This window comes from Amborella trichopoda, chromosome 9, assembly GCF_054954075.1.
Source record: "Amborella trichopoda isolate Santa Cruz 75 chromosome 9, AtrichopodaSantaCruz75HAP2 v2.0, whole genome shotgun sequence".
NCBI classification, from domain to species: Eukaryota; Viridiplantae; Streptophyta; class Magnoliopsida; order Amborellales; family Amborellaceae; genus Amborella; species Amborella trichopoda.
In genome coordinates, this window is record NC_142344.1 from 29,675,751 (window position 1) to 29,701,175 (window position 25,425).

Sequence of the window (25,425 nt, forward strand, 5' to 3'; positions counted from 1 at the left end):
AGAATAAAGAGTGTAGACGAAGTTTATGAATGTTGAGGTTTTTTTTTTTTTTCAATTAACCTAAAATTAAAGTATACATCTAATAATTTCCCTTTTTTATTCTCTCTCTGCAATTTTTCCTTTAGTGCTTCTTTCCACTAAGAAGGGCATCTCAAAAGTAAAATTTCCCATTGGTAGTGAGAGATAGGTAGAGAGAGAATATGCAGAGGACCCTCAAGAGAGAAAACCAAAAATTTAAAATTTTCAAAAATCGAAATTGGCCTGATTTCCGTTTTTGAAAAATTGAAAATGGGTCATTTCGTTTTTTTTTTTTTTTTTAAATTGTTCTAAAATCCCAAAAAAACGTATATATGAGTAATAATGAAAAGTATTCGGTATTTTGATAATAACAAAAACTATAACAAATATTTACCTAATTTTTCTTATTAGAAACTCAAATTATAAATTTATTTTTGAAGCTAATCGTCAATTAACTCATCATTCCCAAATTTTCGTATTCAAAGAAATTCTTCCAAATATTTCTATGCTATAAGGGAACACAGTATAGGTGCTCCATAGTCCAGACTTTTTCCTCGTGGTGTACTCTAGCAAAAATACCACGCGAGACGAACCGGGAGAGTGCAGTCTCGATGATAGAGAGAGAGGGGGGAGAGAGAGAGGGGGAGAGGGAGGGAAGTTTGAAGCTCGAACGAATGAGATTACATAAGAGGTGGAGACTGTAGAGAGTTCAGAGTGGTGGAGAGAGAGAGAGCAGATGGCTGCGAAAGAAGATGGATCATCGACGTGGGAGGCAGAGGCGGAGGAGGAGGAAGAGGAGGAGGAGGAGTTCAAGATTTGGAAGAAGAACAGCTCCCTCCTTTACGACATGGTCCTCTGCCATGCCCTCGACTGGCCCTCGCTAACCGTGCAATGGCTTCCTCCCAATGGCCATGACGACGATGCCGTCTTCCCCCTAATCCTCGGCACCCACACCTCCTGCAGCGAGCCCAACTCCCTCACATCGCCCACGCTCACCTCCCTCCAAAACAAACCGCAACCTCCCTCTCCATTCCCAAGGTACATTTTACATGCTTATTTTCCTTATTTTCATATCCATTATTTGATTAACCCTTACCTTCCGCTCTATTAGAAGTTTGTGCTGTTTTATGATTATCCTTTGCAATAATCATCCCCCAAGAACTTCCTTCGATCTCATGTTTTCTGTTATGTTTTTTCTATTCCCCGAACTAAGTGAATAGCTTTGGATGAATTTTGAGCCTCGGCGGTCATTGTGACAATCACTGCTAGTATCTTCTGCATTTTAGGTTGGATAGGAACAGGCTCATTTAGTGGTATGGTCCGTCCTTGAAATAAATAGTTGGTTTGTATGAGACCCTCTCTGATCATATTGCTCCAGGGTGTTTGAGCAGGACTCAAACATGTTTCTCTTAGATGATAATGTGTGAATTTGTAGCATCTGTGTTTGAATGTTACTTAAAAAACTTTGAGATAGAAATGAAAACAATATGCATAAATAGTATAACGATAACTAAGAGGCTACATTGATAATGTATGTATATGCTCTGCAAGTCATGATATCAATACAAAGAAGGTATAATTTATGTTTTAAAAAGAAACATAGTCATGATATTAATACAGAATGAAGTAGTTTATATGTGAAAAGGAAAGACAGTTATTATCTACATCATCGTATACGAAAATGTTTTGGTGCCCCGTTGTTTACACCAAAGGTGCCCCTCAGTTGCCATGTTTTTTGGATGTTGGAGGACCCATAGAACAATTGGGAGTCATTCTCTTAATACTTCAAGATCAATTTCCTTAGAAAAGGGGTTTGGAACCCTTAACACTGCTTGATCTCTGCTGAAGTCTCAAAATCTGATTAAAACCACCCATTTGTATGGACAGTTGATTGATATGATGTGGAACATCTTATGAGGTTGAAATCCTTTTTTATTTTGCATTTTATTTTGTGATGGAGATTGTTTGCAGATGTTTACAACCACTTTTGGATCCTCAAATAATGAAAGAAAATGATTTTAATGCATGGCTGCACCGATCTTGGTGTGGCCATGGGTACCCCAAAAACGGACCCTTATGCAAAATAAGAGTTAGAATGCATATATAAACACACACATATATGCACATACGTGTGTGCGTGCGACCGTGCATGCGTCTGTGTGCACACAGCGCATGCTCCCTCGTTCCTGCATGTGTGCTTGAAATTGCCTATAAATCTGAGATTCCCTTCTTAGGCAAGCAGTCGATGGAAATAGTTCGGGACAAGCGGGCTTTCTTGTATCTGCTTCCTGCTTTTATAAACAGGTCTTGGATTGTTTGTCTATTGAAATCTACCAAGTGACAAAGAGACAGATTGGTGGAAACAATACTATTTGGATGATGGGTTAATGAACTGGATGGAGGCCTCAATCTTTCTAGTGTGGACTAGCCGAGAATATTTGGAGCATAACTGAGGGTGATTTTGGTATACATGGTTGGATGGGCAAAGGTTTGGTGGAGTCTGATTTGGTGAGTGAGCGAGCAAGGAACCATATTGCAGGAAAGAGGAGCATGTAAGGGGACATGGGTTTTCCTGATGATGGTACAAGGCAAAATTTAAATATATTAGATTAAGGTGTATTTGTAAATGGCATATCCATAAATGAGATACATCTTAAGCCTCGTATGATGCAAATCTTTGTTTCTATTCCTATCTTGTCAAATTGAATACCATGCATACCCATACAAAAATAATGAATAGTCTGTATAGGACCACAAGAAGTGGTCCTTGCATCCTTAAAGACAGAGCTTTGGTTCCCCCTTGCATACAATACATGTGTCTCCCACTAGAGGAGGCTGGAGTCTATATCTTAGAGGGTAATTCTAGCTTCTATGATTTTACTTGCAACCAAATATAGCTCGTATTTGTTATTCGGTTTCTTACCACTTGTTTATGGAAATGAAATTTACCCTGCTTTCCTTACTTGATTACATGGCAATCACCATTGCAGGCATTTTTTCAGTATCTTTCTTGAAGCCATTTGCATCTTTGAATCAGATGTGTGCTGACAAAGTAGCTTGGGGATAAAAAAATGGTTCGAAAATTGGAATATTTTGAATATGTCATGGTCGTTTGCTCATATGAACATGCTATAAATCACAAAAAAATTGGGTTCTCGTATGTGACTAATCATAGACAAAGTGGTTCAGCATATGCTTCTTCTCATTATTTCTGTATTGGCTGACTATTGTTTTGTTTTTTGAGAATGGTTGGCTGATTGTCTTTTTGTTATATGAATTCTTAAAGATACAAAACTTTGTGCTTTGGTTGCAGGTTTTGATAGAAAAAGAAATATGTCATGCTGGTGAAGTTAATCGGGCTTGGTATATGCCCCAAAATTCTCGCATTATTGCCACCAAAACAATTCATTCTGATGTTTTTGTCTTTGACTATGGCAAGCATTCTTCTAGAACTCCTCCTCGTGCAGTCCTGATTTACGGTTGAGAGGTCATACCATGGAAGCATATGGGTTGTCTTGGAACCCTCCTAAGGAGGGTTACCTGTTGAGTGGTTCTGATGATTCCCTTATTTGCTTGTGGGATATCTCTACTATGCCACAGCAGCAGGTGGTTGAGGCGAAAGAAATGTACAATGTAAGAATCATGTTTTCCAGAAGTATCGTGGATTATAACCCACTGTTTGTGAATGGTATATGATCTTAACTGTTTCAATTGCTAATGGCTAGAGTTTGCACCTATGCTGTATCACCTTGGTTGTTTAAAAAATATTGTTGATATTTTGAAAAAATTGGGAAACACCATTAAAATAACCTCAATGTTTTGAAATTTTGAAGATATTTTTGTAAAAATTTGGATTTTTTTAAATGTACTACTTATGTATATTTGTTTATATTGAAAATTTTGTTATTTCTTTGTTAGTATAAAATAAAACCAAACCAAAGACTTTTCCTGAATTTGCTGAAGTCGTGAAGCACTTCTGTTCCCCATGCAAAAGGAAGCAGTTTGTATATATATCTAGACATGCAGCATTATGAAGAAAATGTTATTTCAGGTTCATGAGGGCGTGGTTGGAGATCTTTCTTGGCACGTAAAGCATGAATATCTATTTGGATCTGTAGGAGAAGATTGTTCGTTAAACATCTGGGACTTGCGCTCTTCTCTACCCAAAACGCCTCTGCAGTCCATTCTTGCACATCAGGCTGAGGTGAGGAGATCTACGGTTAGGCTATGACAACTATTATTTGTTCATCCATATAGCTAACTTTTGTGGGATAATCTATTATTTATGTTGTTCTAGTGGGTCAGATTCCAAAATTAAAGTGTTCACTTGTTTCCTAAATCCTAACGTAGAGCAAAAATATGGTTATGCCTGCTAACCTTGTTTTTCCATGTGGAAATGTTTTGGTTTTTATTTAGAGTGGGAAAGAGTTAGCATTTGACATACATATGATCCCACCAAAATATCTGATCTTGTTGAAAAGCTCAATGACCAATCTAAATGGTAGAGATGGAAAGAAACAAGGACTGTGACTGTGGATTGAATGACACAGATATCACCATCTTTTGATGATTTTGTGTTTATTGGGTTCGAACTAATTATGTAGTTATGTAATTGTATGAGATGAGTTTATTTGTTTGCTAGCAGTTCTTCTTATAATAAATGACATATATAATAATAAACTATTGCCGTGCTGGAATTAGATTTTTGCTTGCTGAAAACATCAATTCTACATACTGAGATATGGAACTCAATCTTTTGAATTTTCTACATAAATGATTTGCCACTTTAAAGAGACTTCCCCTGCGAAGTAGGTTTGGAGGACCTAATTGTCAGTTATTGATTTATAGTAAAGATGGGTAATGGTATGATAGACCATGTAGAGAACATACACATGAAGATAGAATGTGAGAATTGATTTTTCTGTTGGAATGAATTTAAGTTGGAATAGAGGACACTTGGTTTACTGCCTCAACTAAGAATTTCTGTCACGATGAAAACATAAGTTCTTTTTAACAAATATTTGCTTGAAAATGGAAATTAATATTCACCGTTATTTTATATGTGGCTATATCTGCTATTTGTTGCTTGTGAGGAATTTAAAATTTGATGAACTTCATAGTAATCATCTTTAGGTAATGGCAGCTAACCCAGGTCGTGGCCTTCTGTCTAATAAACTGACCTTCTAGTCTGCTAAAAAATAAAATAAAATATAAAATAATTAAATTGATCTGAACTCAATACTTTAGTGCCTAAAATCAATCAAGCTTAAATTATGATTTTCGACTAATGGATGGTATAAACCTTATTATCTTGTTATCAAGTTATTGTGGTATTTTATTTTGTTAGGTATCATTAGATTGAGGACAAACTACCTCTGTACCATAAACAAAATAAGAAATTACACGGAGATTATTGTAAATTTTACATGGACATCCACGACCATGCTCTTTTTTTCCTCCCCCAATTTTGCCCCTCAGTCTTATGTTCCTAGCATCAAACTGCTTTTTTATTTTTTAGATTTTTTTTTAAGTCCAAGGATTGGTCTGAGTTCTGGATCCTCAAACAACTTGGCTTTTGTGAAGATTGTGCAAGCCAAGCGGTCCTAGGTTTGGAACCTAGGACCGGTCTTTGGACTATTACATTTAAAGTCAAGGGACCTTGGACCGGTACCTGGACTGTGAAATTCACAGTCCGGGGATTAGTTTAAGGTTCTATGCCTCGAACTACTCAACTTGTACAATCTTCACAGAAGCCAAGCAGTCTGAGGTTCCAGATCTCAAACCGGTCTCTACACTTAAAAAAAAAGCATAAAATAAAAAAGTGGTCCAATATTTGGAACATAGGAAAGGCGAAAAAAGTAACGGTCCAATATTTGGAACATAGGACAATTGGTAAATTTTGGACCTCCTCAAAGTTACCATACTTAAATTTAGTACGTACATAAGTTTTCCCTAGATTTAAGACTCCTCACTTATGAAAAGATGAGAGAGAGTAGACTTAGGTGTGTTGGTCATGTATGGCGCATACCCAGTACAACACCTGTTAAAAGGTGCGAGTTAGTTCAAGTAGAAGGCTCGAAAAGGGCAAGGGATAGGACCAAAAGGACATGGTTTGAAGTAATGAGAAAAAATATGGGGACTTATGGCCTCTTTGAGGATATGGCCCTTAGTATAGTAGAATGGTGGACCATGATTTGTGTAGCTACCCCCAATTAGTTGGGAAAAGGCTTTAACTATCATAACATGGAATTTGTTTGTGTTTGCCATTTTGTTTGCTTTACTTTTCTGTTTTGCGTTTTTTTTGTGTAATTATTCTATTTTGCATTTTATCTCTCTCAGAAATTTTTGATTTTGTATGTGTTTCATTTTATCTTAGATTCATTATTTTTCTCTTGCCTTTTTCTTATTTTTCAGGTGCCTAGAGTTATATATTTCTGTTTTGAAATTCCTTGTTAAATTAAAACGTGTACTGTTCCTTTTTTTAATTTTATTTTTTTTCTCAAATAATTTACAAGTAACCCAAAATTTTCAAAACCTCTCAAGAATATATCACTGGGTATACCCCTAGAAGAGAATTTATTAATACGATATCTGGTTTTTTTTTGTGTACTTATTTATTATTTGAGTGCGTTCAAATGTTGGGTAATGTTTGAGTGTTTTGATTGAATTTGGATTTTTCTCATTCTATATATTTGGGTAGTTTAGAAGAATGGATGAGTATGTCCTCAAATAGATAAAAATGACATGCTTTAATACATTATAGAGAAATTATCGTGTTAGCTTGGCCACCACCAACTCAAACCCCCCCGCCCGCCCCCCCCCCCCCCACCAAAAACAGAATCTGAATTGCCCCATTTCCTCATGATTTTCTTTACAAATATGCCCTGTTATCAAATGCGGACCCATATATTGTTGTGCAGCCTTGGTGCATCGCTGCCACCTGCGCATGCTGAAATTTGAGATGTGTTATGTGGCCGATCGATTGCATATATGGGCACATCGCATCAGAGGTGACGCATTCGCACAAGCGCCTTCTCATGGGTGGAATTTTGCCCACGTGCATTGGCAAAATTGTATTCCTCCTCGAAAAGGAAGGGCACGGATTTTTTTGTTTGTTGGGCGGGGTGGGGGTTGGGGTGGTTTATATAACCCTAGAGCCATACTTTCATGGCTCTAAAGGCAATTCAAATTAAAAAAAATAAATCATTCTTCCAAAGATTTTGAAAAGTAATTGGGGTTTGTTTTTGAATATTTGGTGGATTGTTTGATATTGTTTTTGGCTTCATTTTGAATGTTAAGTTTCCAAAAATGCTTGGCGTCCTAGGCACCCAAGGGGGTGTAGGGCGCCGCCAACTGCTTAAGCGGGCCTCCTAGAACCTTAGGTTTCACTTGAGGTGTCACATGCATATATGTGCATAGATGTGATGTCCAAATGCCAATGTTTTAAAATGCGAGATGCGACATGATGCGTTGGGGTCTCGATGTGGTCTAGATGAGGGTGCATCACCGCGATGCGGTCAATAGATATAAAAATATTCTAATAAATCTAAAAAAATAGGTGAATGCATAGAAAAAAATATTGAGGTGCTCTGCCATTCTGCTCTATTTAAGGTCCTACCCTTAGTGAGGCCATAAGTCACCATATCTTTTTCGACTGCTTCCAACCATCCTTTTGGACCTACCCCTTGTCCTTTTCAATCCTTCCACTTGAACTAACTCGCACTTTCTAACAGGTGTTGTACTGGGTCGACGCCACACATGGCCAGCCCACCTAAGTCTACTCTCTCTCATCTTATCGCCTATTGGTGCCACACCTAAACTTTCTCGAATGGTTTCATTTAGGATTATCTCCCTTCTTGTCTTGCCACTCATCCATCTCAACATCCTCATCTCCGCTACACTCATTTTATGTGTATATTGTTTTGTCTGTGCAATATTCTACCCCATAAATCAAAGCTGGTCTCACAATTGTTCTATAGAACTTATCCTTTAGCTGCATTGGTATACGACGATCACATAAAATTCCAGTTACACATCTCCATTTCGCTCATCTAGTTCTAATTCTATGTGCGACATCTTCCTCAATCTCTCAATTTACCTGGATTATCGATGCAAGGTATCGAATGTGCGGTCTTTTTGTACTTCTTGGCTGTCAATCTTAACTACTTCCTCGTCTCTATTCCTATTACTACTAAACTTGCATTCCATATACTCTGCCTTAGTCTGGATAATTTTAAAACCTTTGGATTCTGGAGCATCATTTCAAAGTTTTAACTTTGTGTTGATGCCGTTTCGGGTCTCATCGATCAAAATTATGTTATCTGCGAACAACATGCACTATGGTACCTCATTCTGCAGGTGCCTAACTAAGACAAAGAGGTACGGGCTCAATGCTGACCCTTGATGTAGACCTATTGTCATTGAAAACTCACATCTCTCCACTAGTTATTCGCACACTAGTTAACACTCCATCGTACATATCTCTCACCAAGTCGATGTAATGTCTGGAGACTCCTTTCTTTTCCAACACCCTCCAAATCAAATCTCGAGGTACTTTATCATAAGCTTTTTTTAGGTCAATAGAGACCATGTGGCGGTCTTTTTTGTTCACCTAAACTTCTCAATTAGTTGCCTAAGTAGGAAAATAGCCTCGGTCATTGACCTTCCTAGCATAAAACCAAATTGGTTTTCAGATACATTCGTTTCATGCCTTAGTTGTTGCTCAATCACTCTGTCTTAGAGCTTCATAGTGTGGCGTATAAGCTTGATCCCTCGATAGTTCGCACAATTCTGTATGTCTCCTTTGTTCTTGTAAGTAGGTACCACAGTAGTTTTTCTCCATTTGTCTGGCGTTTTCTTTGTTCTCAGCACCTTGTTGAATAATTTTGTCAGCCAATCAATGTCAATCTCCCCCATGCACTTCCAAACCAGTACCGGATATCATCTGGTCCTAAAGTTACACCAAAATTACATGTTATGATAAAATTTGGAGATGCGCCTTAATTGGATTGTTTAAAACTATATATATATATATATATATATATATATATAAGAAGATACTATATAACGCCTATAGGCGAAAATCAACAGTGTTTTCGCCTACCCTCATCACCGTAAAAAAGTCATCGCACAGTCACGATTGTCTGGTAGTGTTTCATTTTTCATTTTTTTTTCTACAAATCAGAGTGACTTGAAATTTGGAGCCTGTGTTCATAAAAAATATTGAAATCTACGAAAAATATCTAAAACCTATTTTACATGAAAAACATTAACCAAAACACCCCAGAAAAGTTTCAGGGGTATTTTGGTCAATTTTTTTTATGCGAATTATTTTTTTTTTATATTTTTATTAGGTGCTCTTCACTAAGATGTACACACGCTCCAAATTTCAGGTCATTACGATTTGTAGAAAAAAAATGAAGAATGAAACATTACTAGACAATCGTGACCGTGCGATGAACTTTGGATGGTGATGAGGGTAAGCGAAGTCACTGTTCATTTTCGTCTATAGGTGTTGGGAAGACTTTTCCATATATATATATATATATATATATATATATATATATATCACACACAATCGCTGATCTTTTGCCCTTGCTCTCTTGTTCCCATTCCCATTCCCACTCTTGCTTCCAATGACTATGACTCCACTATTATAATCATGATAGTATTATTTTGTTTTTCTTTCCTATTTCTTGCATAGTTTTTCAATGTTTCATGTAAACATCACTTTCAAAATGCTTTGAATATTTAGAGTTATGCTATTATTGAGATTTTTGTTTGAAATGTTCCCTGCCAAGTGATGATCATTGTAATTTAGTTGCCTTTTGTGGTGTTCTCTTTCCAGATCAACTGTCTCTCATTCAGTCCATTCAATGAATGGATTCTGGTTACAGGGTCTGCAGACAAAACAATAAACTTGTTTGACCTTCGAAAGTTGTCTTCAACTTTACATACTTTCTTGAGTCACACGTATGTATCTTCCATCCTGTTTTGATCTAATCTTCTTTGCAGCAGACTTGTTAAATAACGTATGTGTTTCATGTGTGAATATATATTATGGCATCTATTTGTCTTGAGATTCTATGAACTGCATTTTGGGAGTTGAGTTCTTACACTATGGCTGAAATACAAATTTTATGTAATCTTTCTGTAAAATGATGGACTTTTATGGAACTTATATCTTTATGGGTTAGCTGCTGTAGAATTGTTTCAAAGTTTTTGTAACTTTAGCATTTTTGGTGTCTATTGTTGAAAATAAGTGCACAATGAAGAGACACATGTTGGGCTCCCTATGGGGTCTCAATTTTTCACAGATGTAGGGATTTCATATTTTAAAACTGTGAGCAATGGTAATAGGGATTTTGAAAAAAAATTCAGCACTTCTAGTATTTTGGCTTACCATGTTCCCACATTGGCAGTTTTTGCCCTTTCTTTCAACAATGAAATCAGCACAATATAGAAGAAGAATGATACAAAAGGAATTCCCAAGGAAAGGCTTACTGCCATCTTCACAAAACTAGGCTCAAAGAAATGGAAAATACTTGTATCAACTACAAACCTGAAATTTGCCTAGGATCACTTCTTAGGACTTCTTACACCCCACATGGTTTTCCTGGATCAATGGTCGCCAATCTTTGAAGGCAAAGTCCTCTTCCTTTCCTTGCTTCGGAAGAAAATTCAGACAGGGGTATGGAGAAATCATGCCTCTCTCTCTCTCTCTCTCTCTTGTTTCTCTCTTATGCATCCTGGCCTTGATTTCTCTCTAGTTCTCACACTTAGGGTCTCTCTCTCCCTCTCTCTCTCGCTCTCCCCCTCTTCCCCTTCCCCCCGGCCCCATGGGGTGCCAATTCAAAATGACCAAAATACACCCCAATGTGGAGCCCATTTTAACAGCTCCAATGAGGAGCCCGTATCACCCAAATTTCATTTAAATATGAGTTTTAGAAAAAATAAAATATAAAAATTCATTCAACAATGTACAAAATAGGCCTTCATTCCAAAAGGGAATAGGGTAATGGGTGAGCTCCCATGAGTGTTTCTTTTTCTTTTTTACCCCCCCCCTCCAAAGCCGCTCGCATTTTTGTTGATTGCGAGCTACCTCTCTTGTCGCAGTTCCTAGTTGAGAGCTGCTACAATGACTTGGAAATTTCAATGCTAGCTGCTGAAAGTTCTAGTTATCAAACTCTACCTTAAAATACAAAAATAAACCATCCCCACACCTTTTGAGCTGGCCAAATCACCAACACTAACGATAGGATCCCAAATCAACATGAAGTTGTTGGATCCGCACCTCATAGGTACCGCACAGATCGTAAATAGGCTCCAAACGATGGCCAAATCATCCAAATTCTTTGCAGCTGTCTGATGTAAGAAAATATAAGGGAGCAATAAAATCAGCAAGAAACAAAGCCAAACACAAGCACAATTCAAGAAACCTAAGGCTCTTCTCCACACCCCAAGCTAGGATTCCAAAGCCTAAGCTTTTTACTCTTTCAATTTCTAAAAATCATGTGGAATTAACCCTCTCAAGACCCAACACACCTCTTATATATTATAATTCAATGTTCAAAGACATTACATGTTCATATAATGACTAAAATGATCTGTAAACTTAAATTTAAATTTTGTAATGACAATGTTACCCCTGTTTGCGTCTACGCCTCACCAGATACATGTTCAAGCCAATATGATCCGTATCTATATTGAGGCCTTTGTGCATCTCAGCTTCACTGGATTAGACACAAAATGTGATCTATCATAACGCGAATCCTGTATGGAGGTCATGATTTTGGTTCAGAATCAGGATTCCCCATTTCTTAAGATGAATCACATTTCTTGGAATATAGGAATCAGGAGTCCAATTTTCTCAAATCTCGATCCTTTGAATTGTGATTCTTGGGAGTTGGGAATCTAGATTCCATCTCACAAAATTTTTGATTCATAGGCACACAACACCAGGATTCAACATTTATGAGACCTTGATCCCAATTTTTAGGAATAGCGAATCAATTTGTTTTGGAAGCTAGACCCACAGTTTCAAAATGTAGGGTTCATATGTGCACCATAAAATGTTTTGATCGACATGGAGTCGAAGTTCTAATAACACGGAATCAAAATTCAAATACAAATTTCGATGTATTGTTTTTTTAAGTATGATAGTAATTTCTTTTGTGGTAAGTGTCAACCAGAACCTCCAATTTTCAACTTGAGCCCAAGTGTATCAATGATAAGTACTTAACCAGTTCATCACCCTCCTCACAAAATTACAAATTGTTTCTCACTTCTAATAGACCCTGATGTTGAAAGGGTTTTTCAATAAGGCGTTGAAGCATGTGGCTCTCTAGGAGCTTGAGGTCCACATCATAAGGACTCGTTTTCGAGCTAGAAGATGCATATCTTTCCTTCGTTATCAAAAGATGCATGAAAGACACATTCGAATATTGGTTTGGTTTCTTACTATCGATAGACCCCCGAAGCATACAGTACTGTAAGAGCTCGAGGTCCATATCTCAAAGACTCTTTCTAGTTAGAAGACATAGTTCCTTGTTTCATCCTTAAAATAAGCATGAGAAACACATATGACATTGATCTTCTTTGTCTAATAATTAATTTTATCAATCATGTATTGTAATGAAAATAATAAGTTATTCACATATGTGTGGAAGTTAGTCAAAGGATGACCTTTGGACTTTTGTATGTTGGAATATTGTTGTTACATGTCTTGTGAATTAGTTAGACACATAGCACTCCATACATCGAGTGCATTTTTGGGGGAGGGCTGTCGAGCTCTGGGTAATAGTACTCAATGTATGGAGTCCAGAATTCAATCTTATAAATAATATTAAACTTTAAATCTTTTCTCGCTTTGAACTTTTGGCATGGTCACGAGTGGATTGGTGTGTGATTCCTTAAAGGTAGGAAACTCAATTCCAATTGATGGGGCATCGATTCCAACAAAATAGGAACCACGATTCTTATTTTATCAAAGATCATGATTTTGGATGGCATAGATTGAAGTGGATTGATATGCGATTCCAGAAAGGCAGGAAACTTGATTCGAAATTGTTGAGATACCCATTCCAGCAAGATAGGAAACACAATCCCTATTTTATTGGATCGCGATTCCAATATGGTGGGAATCATGTCACAGGTGATTTGTATTGTATTGATGATGATTCCGACGACAGTAATCATCCGACACTCACGATTGCGCTATTCCTACTCCTAAAATGATTCGGAATCACAAGCATTTCCAACTATAATCTGATCTGTCCGACATCCTCTCAGTCTCCAAGTCATGTTGCTCACCAAACAAGTGTGTCGGTCCCATCACCATAGACCTTATCTTGACCGAGGCATGCCTATTCTGATCTCCATTCACGCATCAGCAAGGCTACTGACTCCTATAGGTAGTCCACCTTTTCAGCCAACTGAGTGCACATAAGCAAGGTCATGGACTCCTCTAGGTTATTCAACTTTTCAGCCATCCTATCCAGGTCATAGGTTCCATAATACAACCATGTCCGCTTCCACTACCGGCCATCAGATCGATGAATCCCACAACTTCAGCTTTGATCTCAAATGATGCAAAAACGGGCGTTAGAAAGGGAAGGTCCGTGGTTGATTGTGCAAGAACAACTTGTCAATCATGCTGGGTGATCGAACAAGGAAAAATATTTCTTGATCCTCGTTAAGAAGGGAATGGAACAAAGGTCTTTCCGGCCCTCACCATACCACGATACAATAAAGCGTTGCACCACTACACTACGTAGAGGTCTTCCAACACACTTTCAGGTAGCTCCAACACCACGCAAGAGAAAGATAATTTCATTTCATTAATGAGTCAATTTCTCTCGAATTACATCAAAGAGACTGCTCAAGTACCAATTACACAACCAAATCAGTATGCATTCATCCAAGTCCCCATGCATCGGAACTCTCTATTAACCTAGAGACCCTCAATACATTGACTTATGGCTCACCTTGAATGTCTAACTTGGAACCCTAAACACTGACCCATTGGAACCATGGCTACATGGATTGAAACTCGTCAATATTGAACCTCACAACATTCATTACATTGACCACCATGAAAATCAATGCCACTTCCCCTACCCTTAACTGAACCCAGCTTTACCCTCCTAACTTGCAATAAAAAAAAGGTGCTCAAAATTCAAATAATTCTAAGCATATACATGATATTCAGCTCAGCCTAGTAATCCAATCATGTTGCTTCAGCTCAGTCAACATTTTAGTGATCTTGACAGAGTCTGTTATGTTTTTAAAGAATTTGGTGTTATGTTTTTAAAGAATTTGGTAATGGTGCCCCCTCCCCCTCTTTTAGCGAACTTGTTATACTCCACACCTCATTTGTGGGATTACGGCCACTCGTAGTCCATCTTATACCTTCTTGAATTTGTGAGGATCATTGTTATGAAAATTCACAATATTCTTCGTTATACTATGCTACGTTCAGAAGTGGAGTACATAGGCGTAACTTCCTTATTTATTTATGGATATTCCTTCTCAACTTTTAATGCCACAAGTTGACATAACCTTCTCTTGGCTCCACCCAACAACTGAGCCTCTTGTTATGCAATTGTTACTCATGTTATCTCTGCAGTGTTTGGAGAATCTAATCATACAATGCTGCATTGTTATGAGAACTGCAATCTAAGCTATCAAACTGTGGCCTGTACTCATTGACGAATGACATTACTTCACCATCTTGAGAATCTTGATTTCATGGTCCATTGCCGTTGATGGTGTACTTGAAGTCAATGTTGTTAAGAGTGGACCGGTGGAAGACCTGGTGAGGGCACTAGTTCTGTTGAACTAGCTGGTTTGGATTAGTTCATCGGTCAGACCAGTCATAAGATAATTAAAAGAGGAAAATACAGTACAAATTGAATAAAAATGAGAAAATATATGAAAATCACAAAATGTAGAATTATAGAAATATTTGAGAAAAATATTAGGAAAAAAAATAAAACCAAATTTTTTTTTAAAAAAAATGCACATAATTCTAATTATGGAACAATCTTTATGTATGCACACTCCCAATAATTCAACCGAAATATTAAATAGGGAAAATACCTTTGTACCCCCTATTTTTGGCTTCCATTTCTCAAGAGACCCAAGACTTTAAACTAGTTCTTGCGGTATAAAGTCTCTATCTTTTCTATCTTTCTACCCCTTTTGACCGTACATTATTGACCTAGACATTTTGTAAAATGACTCCATCTCTCTCTCTCAAAACTCTGTATCTCTCCTCTCTCTTTATGAAAACTCCATGTATCTCTCTCTCTATATGAAAACTCCGTATCTCTCTCGCTCTCTTTATGAAAACTCCATCTCTCACCTCTCTCATCCTCTCTGAGACCTACAGTGGGAGTTCCTCCTCACTAGTAGAACCCCCAACGGACCCAAGTCCACAAGGCAAGTGATCCTCTTCAACCTCATTCTTTAACATCTACCTCCCTCTCAAACATTGATTGGTTCTCTCTTTCTTGACCTTGACGGAACTGTGTGATTTTGCAGCTTCGAGCTCAAGTAAGAAGAGGAAGTACAGGGGAATGAAACAGAGGCCATGGGGAAATGGGCAGCCGAGTTGCGAGACCCTCATAGGGCCATAAGGGTATGGTTGGGAACTTTTGAGACGTCAGAGGAGGCGGCTAGGGCTTACGATATAAATAGGGATTAGCATGGTTGGGTTGGTTAGGATATGTTAGACTTGGTTTCAAATATGCGACAAGGGAGAGATTTAGGTGAAGATTAAGAGAGGAAGATGTAGAGGTTTTTATGGGGCGTCACATTGGATTGAGAGAGAGAGAGAGAGAGAGAGAGAGAGAGAGAGAGAGAGAGAGATTTGTATGAGATTTTAAGAGAAATCCTTCAGAATTAAAGAGAGGAGATAAAAAAAAGTTGTGGGAAATGGGGTTTTTGTTGGTTTTTTTTCTTTATCATATTTTTTTAATTATTTCTTTCAATTGTTTTTAAAGGGGAAGGCTGTCCCTTTTTGAGAGCTTGGTTATTTTTTAGTAAAGAAATTGTTGTTTGATCTTGTGAAGAGATTTTTGGAGTGGACTTCGTTGCAAACCTTAAGAGAGGGTATATTCTCTAATCCCTTAATTAATATTTTTATTTTATTTATTTATTTCCATCTCAAAAATGGCAAGGGATAGGTCTAGAAGAACATGGTTGGCAATACTGAGAAAAGATATGGGGACTTATGGCCTTAATGACGGCATGACCTGTAATAGAGCAGAATGGTGGACCAGGATTCGTGTAGCTGCGCCCAACTAGTTGGGGAAAGGCTTTGATGATGATGATGATGATGATGATTTATTTCTTTCCATCTTCCCTGCATCCATCTTTCCCTGCATCATAGTGTAAACTTAAATGTTCTGTTTCATCTATGTGAAAGCAACACTCCTACTCAAACTGAGAATGTTTGAAAACATAAAAGCATGAGTAAAAGCACTCTCATGGCTCGTTTCATCCATGGAAATTTCTCCAATGGCCTCTTTCATCCTTGGAAGCAGTACTCATCGCTCTTATGATTCGTCTCACCCGCCCCAAGTATAGCCACACTCATGGGATCCCAAAAAAATGACTACCTAAACATACATGACAATGCATGAGCTGAAATAAAAAACTTAGTGGCAAGGCCATGGACCGCAACAATTTTGGCGACATGACCTACTCAACCTAGCGATCACTTTGGGAAAAAACAGTACTTCGACGCACACTTTGATATTTGATAAAAAAATCACACACTAGGGTTGTGGTGAGTATGAGGAAGTTTCTCCTCATCGTGAGTGCTTTTTTTTTATTAATTTCCCATAAAAAGAAGACAGTTTTTGAGTACCTAAAACTCTGAATTTAAATGGTCTGTGTGCAATTCTATGGCTTGATTTTTTGTCATAAAGTTCCAAAGTATGTGCTGAATGTTTTGTTTTTTTTTTTTGATGATGGTTGCTAGGTAGAGTCAGTCATGTCCCCAGAGTTAGGATCTGAGCGAAGGTATTGCAAAGGAGCAAATATACATTTCAGCCCAAACAAATGGTTTCTTAAGAAGCACTTAATTTTAGGAGGGGGGCAAAATTGGAATTGTCCTTTCTAGATGAAATTAAATATAGGGTTTTTGAAATTAAATTTAAAAATTGGATGGGCTGTTATATAGTTCATCTGTTAGGTGCTTTTTGATAGAGTTTGCTGCAGAATCCATTGGTTATTGGGAGGGGCTCATGGATCCCCTCTCCTTGGAGTCCAGGCCCTCTTCGAAAGAAGATAATAGTTTGAATCATGCTGATCAGCTTGGTCTCAGGGTAAACAGGTGCAGGTGCTTGAGCTGATTATTCTGCTTAAGGACTGGGAAAAGGATTGCTTCTTAATTGTGTTTCTATAGTTCTTACTTAGTTTTGAAAGTGAAAGGGACCGAGGTAGGGGACACTGAAGTGGTCGGGGATTAGGGAGAGGCAGAGGATCAAGGGTGATTTAGAATATGGTTTCTTGCTTATTTCTGAGAGATTCCCATGAGTGCTTGGTGAAGTAGCATTGGTCTTTAGGTCTCCTGGTATGCTCACAGCTTCTAGTTAAAATGATGATTACTCATTGAATTTCAAGGGCTCACGGCAATAAGAGAAATGGAACCTAAACGTTTTTGTAGAATATTGATATTGCTGGCTGGGACACCTGAAATTGGGACAATTCTCATTTAGGACTCCACCCTGAGCAATGGATTTCGAAGTAAACATGGGATTGTTTGAATGCTTCTTGTTATTTTAGGCAATCGTTCGATGAAGTTAAGATGCTTTTACCTAGAGGTTCTCTGTTTCCCTTAAGTTTAGACTGTTTGTTTGGCTTTGCTTAGTGGTTCCTCTTAGCAATGTATTATGTATGGCCCCCAATTTATGTTTAAATACACTTTAGGGCAAATTCAAGTAAAAGAACTTGGCTGGTTCAGTTCTGTTTTATGAAGGTAACAACCGTTATAAATGAAAAAGAGTGTTTCTCCAAAGAAACAGGAAAAAAGTAGCAAAGTGGATAAAAACAGAAAAAAGGAGAAATTAGAAAACAGAAATTGCAAAAAAATGAAGAAAATGAGGTAATATATACTTGATATATTTACTTAAGTTTTTGGGCTTTTTTAAAAGAAAAGATATTTAATTTTTTTTTTTTCTTGAGACATTGGATATCCTAGCTATTACATTTTGACGTAGGGTATCCTCACCCCTATGTCATTGTTTTAGAGGGGCAATTTGACCAAATTGCCCCTCTTTCCTTTTTTTTTTTTCTAGACTCTATGCCTCTTTCTATATCTCTAGAATCATTGTCACTAGTTCCTGAATTTGCAGGGTAAATAAGATCCAAAAAATGCTCTTAGGTCACATAAAGATTTAAAACTCTTCTCTCTCTCTCTCTCTTTCCCCCTCCCCCCCTCCTCTCTCAAACCACATAATTTTTCTTACTGCAAGTCATGAATTTACAGAAGAAATTAAAACTCTCTCTCTCTCTCTCTCTCTCTCTCTCTCTCTCTCTGCAACTTCAAACCAGCAGCCAGCCTTCAAATCCATGCAGTCCTCCTAGCAGCAATGAGCCCAACCTTCTGACCCGAAGGTGCATTTGCATCTCTTTTCATTGTGCTTGCATGACCTATGTGTTGATGGCTACCACAGTGTTCAACTGGGTTCACAGCCACACCTCTGGCCTTCAGTTGATGACTCCTCGTCACTCTGTGGTATGCTACTATGTTTTGTCTGCCTTTAAAATGGTATTTCTGTCCTCTCTCCTGCTACTTGCTTTATAATGGCCTTGCACCCACTTGAAACCACCTTCATTGTGCTGGAGTGATGCTTGATGCTTGATCCTTGTATCCCCATTACCAAGGTCATGACTGATAATGATCGTGTATATTTCCTGAAGCCCCCACCCCTCAATCTCCAACATTTTGCTCCACATTACATACCACCATGCCCTCTAATATCACTTTCAACAGCAGTATAGTTGCTGCCATTACCTTCACTTTTTTTTCATCAATAAACAAACTGATGCTTGTACATGCCCTCTGGTGCAACAAGGAGCTCCTTTTGAAGCTTGTACAGACATTGGATGCCTAAATGTGACTTTGCTAAGAGGGTCTTCAGGACCTGGATCATGAATTTCATTAGTGACCACACCTTTTTAAGTATCCATTTCTCTATCCATAACCAGGCCTCCAAACCTGGCAAGTCCTGGTGCCAGCCTTGCACACCAAACCAGCTCCAGTGCTTTGAGCACCAGTCACATAACTCATGGCTTGGATTGAGGTTTTGAGTGGGAGGATTAAGTGCAAAATTATGTGAAATTAGGGTTTCACGTTTACTCTCTGTGGAGTGGAGAGTGGTAATCTCATCGGCATTTTCTCTCTCTAGAATGGAGAGATATAAAACCTCAAATATGCCCCTTTTATCCCCTCTCTTCTCCCTAGTGTCTACCTCTATCCAAGCATGAAAGAGAATCCTGGGCACTAACTCTTTCCCTCTACCTAAGCATGATGAACTCCCTGGGCAATTGATTCGTTAAAGGATTTTGTGCGAAGTTGATAACAGGGGTCTCCTTCTAAAGTGTTAGCTGGGTTTCCAATGATCACATCAATGAGTCTTCTCATTCCTCAAGTTCAGCTCTGAACAACGAAAAAGAAAAAGTACCTGGCTTCTGGCGAGATGAAAGGGGGGTTTGGCCTCATTTTAGAGAGAGAAAAGAGGAGAGAGAGAGAGAGAGCGATGAGGTGCAACTTGCCTCAGCTTGGCCGAGTTGTTGAATCTCGGGCGAGTACATGGAGCACTCGCCATGGGTGTACAGGTTGCTCGGAGGTCCTCGAACTCGCTCTAGACTCAGCCGAATCTGAATCTGAGTCTCAGTACACTAATGGAGAGAGAGAGAGGGAGCACAAAGGGTTACTCAGATGAGAGAGAGAGAGAGAGAGAGCATAGTGGTTGGGATCATGAAAGGCTCGAGAATCCCTCTGGTGGGAATGCCCTCTTTACAACGCATATGTTAGGGGTCAAGATCACCAAATGCTACAGGTAAACAGGAATAGAAGAAATTGGACCTACAAGAGAGGACAATTTGATCTGTTGCCCCTCTAAAACAGTCACATTGGGGTGGGGATGCTGCATGTCAAAATTTGAAAGCTGGGTTGTTCAATGACTTAAAAAAATGCATGAAATATCTGTTCTAAAAAACATCTCTTTTCATTTTATGTACAAAAAGGGTTTTTTGCTTTATGAAGGCTGTTATTTTTTCTCTAGGGCTGTTGCTTTCATGTCTCATTACTATTAAAAACCCATTAAAATGGGCTTTATGCCATTATATAATGGCTGTTGTAAAGGAATAACGATCATTGTTTTTAGTACAAACCGTGTTTAACACCCCTGCCCATTACCTTTATATGATGTGCAGGAGGGTTTTTCCTTTGTACGGCTGCTATTACTGTTATGATGAGCGGTTTTTTTAATTTTGCTCAAGTATTTGATTGATCTTTGGATTTTTATGTGTGACTTTAATGTAATCAAATTGTCAAGAAGTGAGGCTCTGAAGTTCCTCCTTGTTTCACGCATTTCTGAGCTCACGATGTGCCATGAATTAATTGACCTTTCTATGGGTCAGGATTGGTCCTTCTCGACTAATACGAATGTAAAGCCACACCAGGGTGGATTTCTTGCTAGTTGTTCCCTGTGATTGAAAAATCGGTATTCTGATGAATTTGTACGGTGAGACATTTCTTGCAGCAAAAATTCCTATTAATTCTCATGAAATAAATATGCCCTTTAATACTTGGGATGTTTTAAGATTTGAAGCTCGTGGTTAGGTTCTGGCAACATTTAACTTTACTAAGATACAAATATGATTACATGGAATGTTGTTCCGGATTCAATCAGTTTATCCTTCATCTCCTCACTGGTCCTACCTTATTACTCTAATTGGATATAGTTTGTGGTCGGGCTTGCTAAAGGCTCTACAGTTGGTTGTCTTAGAAACCATGGTATTCTATGTTGATACTACAATTTTCCCTAAGGCCATGTATTATTAAAAAATGGACATTAGCTAGTTCGCATGTGCATTAAACTTTCTGGCTTTTGGATGGTGAGGGTACTGAGCTAGATGGTACCTGGTAAACAAGAAAATCCATCTCCCATAGTCAATCAATCTTTGAATTTTACAGTTAACCTGGCATTCATTAGCCCCTGGTTGTAGAGTGTTTATCCACAATATTTCTAGGGACTGTTTGGATTGTATATAAAGTGTGACTCTTTCCACACCCATTCTTTTAGGTGTCTGGTTGGAGCAATGGCTGATATGCCCCACCGAGACTGTCCCTTACTTTACTGTTGCAGCCATCTCGTCTAATTCCTTGACTGAATTCAACTTATTTCTAAATTAAGGGCCAATCTTTTCCGACAGGATCAAGTTGTTTGTATGTGATCACTGGGTTGATTGTATTCCTTGATTTGGACCATTGCCATCTGAAATTAGAGCAAACTTCCACTGGTACCTAGAATACTCTATTTTGTTTCATTATCTTCCAACAGGACCATTTCTCGTATAGTTTTTTCACATCATTTGTAGTATAATATTGATTTTATGATTATTGATAGTTCTGCACTTTGATAAACTGCCGGTTATCATTTTCAGGATTGGAGAGGAGCAGGCTGCTGAAGATGCTGAAGATGGACCACCTGAATTGCTATTTGTTCATGGAGGTCACACAGACAAGATATCTGACTTCTCATGGAATCCCCATCATGATTGGGTCATTGCAAGCGTAGCGGCAGATAACATTATTCAGATATGGCAGATGGCTGACCATATTACTAATGATGGTGAGGATGTGCATGCTGATTTATATCCCTAGCCCGCCTCTTTGGGAAGTCTAGAAATTCTATAGCCAGGTCCTGTTCCTTGGGTTCACATATCTCCACGAGGCCTGTTTGGATGAGAGACCCTGCTCTTTGAATTTCAGCTGCCTTGTGGGCATTTTTCTGTTGATTATTGGTGTTGTAGCTCTATTCAAAACTTCCTTTTCTTTTTTTTTGTCATTTTGTGGCTTAGCTTTCATTTTGTTAATTACGGTCCATATAGAAAAGGAGAATGAGCTGAAGCACGTGCAACTGGTGGGTAGGACCTGTCACATGTTCCATCAGCCTCGGCTTAGTAGTATACATCCTGGTTTGGATGGGGAACGTCAAAGGTTTGAAATATGGAAATTTCTAGAAAAACCAAGGAAGCTGACTTACATTTCATCATGCTTGGAAAGTTTTCAGTTAAAAACATATATCTGCTTGCTTGTGCGCAACCATAGTTGCTCATATGCAGAATATTTGTGAGTTCCTCATTTGGACTAGAGGTGGTAAACCCAGTCAATCCGTAGTTTGCACTCATGTACTTGCATATGGAAGTGTTCGCATGAAGCATTAAACTTAGTCGCACCTTTCGGTCTCTGTTTTGGTTTTGGCTCTTGAAATATCCCCCTTGACTGTCTATGCCAAATGCATCCTGACGGAGATTTGAAGTTTTCTTTCTTTCTTTGTTGCTAAGAGGGATTCATTACCTTCAATCGAGTGGAGATCGTAGAACTCCAAAAAAATATTCAGCAATATTTTCAGAGCGCAATGCAAACGTGATTTTCAGAGCGCAATTCAAACAGGATTTGTTATTTAATTTTCAAGACTTGTGCATAAATACAAGTTTTAAGGTGACATTGTGAACAAATTGCAAAAGAATATGAAAACTAGCATGCATTATTTTGCCGGTGATGCGAAACAATTAGGCAGCTCATCAAGAATACATTTTAAATATGAATAGGAAGTTTAACATAATGACGGATTCCCAGTCAAGTCCCTTACGTGTTATTTTGGGTAAAATGTTGGATCCCCCACCGTGACCATCAGTTATTGAAATAGGAAGTGAAATTATAGATACCTCTGAAATTGGACTTTTTAAACAATACTTTTGATGCCAAATTGTTAACTCAAAACACTTTCTTTTATGCGCCCACCCTCAAGCAAAAAATAAGATTTTTTTTGACTTAAATGCCCTTATTTTAACCCATGGTTTCATGTTCTCTCTATGCCGGTTTGGCACAAAATGTTGCGTTGTTAAACTGGCTAGCAAAATATTGGGAAAAAAGAAAAGAAAAAGAAAGCATCAAATGAGGAGTTGCACTTGATGTTATAATTACTAGGAAAGTTAACACTTGAACCTTCTTTCAAACGGTGTCAAAAAACACCTTATTTCATGGACTTTTCAAGTGGCTCTTCTACCAAGGATAATGCCTACTTGGAACTCTTTCAGTGGTGACTCAAAACCAATTCCACTGGCGCTCTTCTGAAAACTAACCCCGTTACTTTCCCGTATTCTTCTCTTGTCCCTGGCAACATAACACCATGAAGTTCCCATTCTCTAGCTAACAAAACTTTTGCTACTACAGATCCAACCTAACAATTGCAGTCTTTGATCCGAGCCATGGTCCATCCGTGCCGGAATTTGCAACTTGGGAGAAGAATCCTACAATAGAATACAGTTTTTTTGTTATCATCCCCTTCTGTTAACGAATTGGCTGATCACCCACATAAGGAGAGGCTGAGAGAGAACCAGAGAGAAAAATGAAATATTTATTATTGGTAGGGCGGATTGCTTTGATCAAATCAACGTTGTCCAACCTCCCAATATAATACCTTTCCTTATTTCGGATGCTAAATCAAGTGGTGAAACTTTAGAAGGAATGATGAGGTATTTTTTATGAGGCAATAAGGGTGACGAAAAGATAATTCACTTGGTTAAATGGGAAAAGGATCTGAAACTTCTCTAGCTAGTGGATCAACCTGTATTGATGGGAAATAAGAGGCAAATCATTTTTCTGGCTAGTCTGAGGGAGAGATTTATTCATAGGTTTGAGGGTAATCGTAGAATATTTTACATGTGTTCTATATGGACTTTTGGGAAACAATATAAAATCTGGCTTTTTTCTTCTGAAACTTATAAGACTCTAGATATTCAGAAATAGCTAGGAAATGGTTATAAAACTTTTAGAACATTTACAGAGACTAACATTAGACACAAAATTTTAGATTTTTTGAAATTTGACACCATAATCTAATTTTGAACAAGTAATTGCTGAGTTGGTTAAATTGAAAATACATCTAGATGTTATGGTAGCATATACAGACCCTGGTAATAAATCAATTCTTTTGACTTCTATACACACCATGAACGCTTTAATAATAAACTCATCATTAAGACTTAAAGAAAAATTTGGAAAGCTTGTGCAAATATTATATTTGTTTAAACATCTTATAAATTGACATACTAGGGCTTTTTCCCATTCCAAATTTTTAGAGAAAGCATATGTTGAGCATTCTTCTTTCTGTTTCCCTTTGTGTCTAGAGAGTTTTCAAAGAGATATATAGTAATAAAAGATAGAGAAAGAAGAGAGACATAGTAATAAGAGAGCTTGTTTTTTTAAAGCAAAGGGGCTAACATATTGAGCATTCTTCTTTAGTAAAAGAGATAGAGACTTACAATCCTAAGAGATAAGGTAAATAGAGTTTTCAAAAAAGAAAAAAGAAAGCAAAGAAACATATAGTAGAAGAGAGAGAAACAGAGACAGATAGACGACGTTGGATAATCACTTGATTAAGGATTAAAGATTAATACTTAATTAATATTCCTTAATCACAATTAGAAGAACTTGGGAAAGAGAGTCAAAACCATTTTGCGACTTCTCGGATGAATAAATAGAGGAAGAGAGAGATGAACTTTGAAGAGAGAGGAGAAAAACTGATCTTTCTACTTTTTTTTTGTCTGAGGGGGTTACCTGCTGATTTGAGTTCAACAAGTGAGGTAGAAATAAATTACATGGGAAGATAGATGAAGGGGGTTGAGTAATGTGCTCAACTGCCAATAGCTCACCGAGATATCTTTTTAAAAGCTGCAGCTTGCTGGCCCTCTCAATCAACAATACATGACAATGTTCATAACTGATATTACACTCACATTAAAAAAGAGCTTCAATATCCTGAGTTTTATCTTGGAACGGGGTTTGACAAGTTCACCAAAGAATATTAGAGCATGAAGACTCTACCAGGCTTGGTTATCTAATTTGTTTTGTACAAACAAACACAACTTCATTGCTATCTCATTTCATGCAAAAGCGATACACATTTATAGCAAAGGAAAAACAAAAAGTAGCCTAGAATACCACACAGTGGTTTACAAAACAACGAGCTTAAACCATGGGCAAAAAGTAATACCACCCTTAAATAAATAAAAACCACACTGTAATACATCCACTTGTCACTTATTCTTACATCCACTTAAAAAGCAAATTCTATCTACTCAAAAAGCAAATAGTACATCCAT

The 25,425-nt window shown here is 37.8% G+C and overlaps 2 pseudogenes across 1 annotated transcript; one reads left to right on the forward strand and one right to left on the reverse strand.

Annotated features, from left to right (window-relative positions):
• The first annotated feature begins 633 nt into the window (after nt 1-633).
• LOC18428517 (histone-binding protein MSI1-like) lies at nt 634-22,505 on the forward strand (annotated as a pseudogene). Its single transcript, XR_016041552.1, has 5 exons — nt 634-1,056; nt 3,332-3,651; nt 4,070-4,222; nt 9,866-9,990; nt 21,700-22,505. The product of XR_016041552.1 is annotated as a histone-binding protein MSI1-like (transcript).
• Nucleotides 18,567-19,318, reverse strand: LOC148780479 (large ribosomal subunit protein uL2 pseudogene; annotated as a pseudogene).
• Nucleotides 22,506-25,425: the final 2,920 nt, after the last annotated feature.